The sequence below is a fragment of the Euprymna scolopes genome, chromosome 38 (genome assembly GCF_053919585.1).
Source record: "Euprymna scolopes isolate OS-2025 chromosome 38, ASM5391958v1, whole genome shotgun sequence".
Lineage (NCBI taxonomy): Eukaryota > Metazoa > Mollusca > Cephalopoda > Sepiida > Sepiolidae > Euprymna > Euprymna scolopes.
In genome coordinates, this window is record NC_136519.1 from 10,238,758 (window position 1) to 10,240,179 (window position 1,422).

A 1,422-nucleotide genomic window follows, 5' to 3' on the forward strand; every position below is an offset into this window, starting at 1 on the left:
GGCGGCCAAAAACGGTTCACATAAAAAAAATTAAAAACATAAGGCCAATCTGTAAAACCTTAGAAAGGCCAATTTTAAAAACATGGTGACCAAGTTTTCAGGCTTTATTTGATTTCAGCCTTAGGGTCAAAGGTGTTTTATACAAGTTTTTAGTTTTTGTCAGTTAAATTATTTATGCCGCTGAACTACATATTTACCTTCATTTTAAGATTTACTCTAAAACTCGGCATTAGTTTTGGTCTTAAACCGTTAAAGTTTGAATTTTGTATCCATATATCAAGTGCCTAAAATTCCTACATTAATAATTTCAGTTTTCAGCCTTTTACTTTGGACAAAACTTTAATGGACTCTTTGATGGGAGGAGGAGACTATGTGACAAACCTACAGTGAGGGGGGGGGGGGTCAGGTTTTTAATTGAAGCTCATCTTTGCTAATAATTTTATCTTTTCCAGTATCATTTAACGTTTTCTTTTAAGCATATTGCATGGGATAAAAGACAATGTTTACTTATTTTGGTTTGGATCTTTTACAATCTTAAATTTGATTCAGCCAAAAATGGTTGGTGTAACTGCTGTACGGATTAGTCATCAGCTAAAGTCAATTTTTACCCAAAATCTAGAAATTAGATTTGAAATCAAATATATAGACATTTGCATTAAAGTAATAGTATTGTAATATCAAACTTAAAAAAAAAAAAAAAAAAAAAAAAAAAAAAAGCCATGCTAATCAGTAAATTTGTACTTCACTGACTGGATTGATTCAGTTTGAATTCTTGCAGGAGGGATCATGTGAAATTTAATTTGTTTAGTCTGCTAAGATACTAACTTCCAGCATAAGCGCTAATAGAAGCAGTAACAAAGCAAAAATTGCTTTTACTCCAACATGTATATCTCCTGTGCACATGTTTCTCCAATCTTATTTAAAAGCTTTGAATAATATTTTAACTAATTGAAATTAGTTTTTTTTTGTTTTTTTTTTAAACTATTGAAGACTTTAAAACCCTTAAAACTTTTGGGAATATGTATTGGAAAGGTTCGAAATTTTATTTTTATTCAAGAACATTTCATAAACATTCTTATAACATTTTAAAATAAAATTTTTTTTATTATTATTATAAGTATAAATATAGACTAATCGTATTATTTTTATTTGTACAAGTTTTAAATCGTATACTTTAACAATATCCCTTGTTACCGTTTCCCCGTAGCACTACACAGGAAGTACATTATCTGACTAAGCTAAAGTGATGCTTTGAAAGCAAATTAACTGAATTTAAACCGATCTGGGTGTGCTATTTATTTACCTTTTGGTAGGTGCAACAAAAACGAATTAAAAGTAGCCAAAGACATTTTGCCATATTGTTTCTTAGCAATTACTTTAACAAGTAATAAACTTTACTGAGGAAAAAAAAAAGAAAAAAAA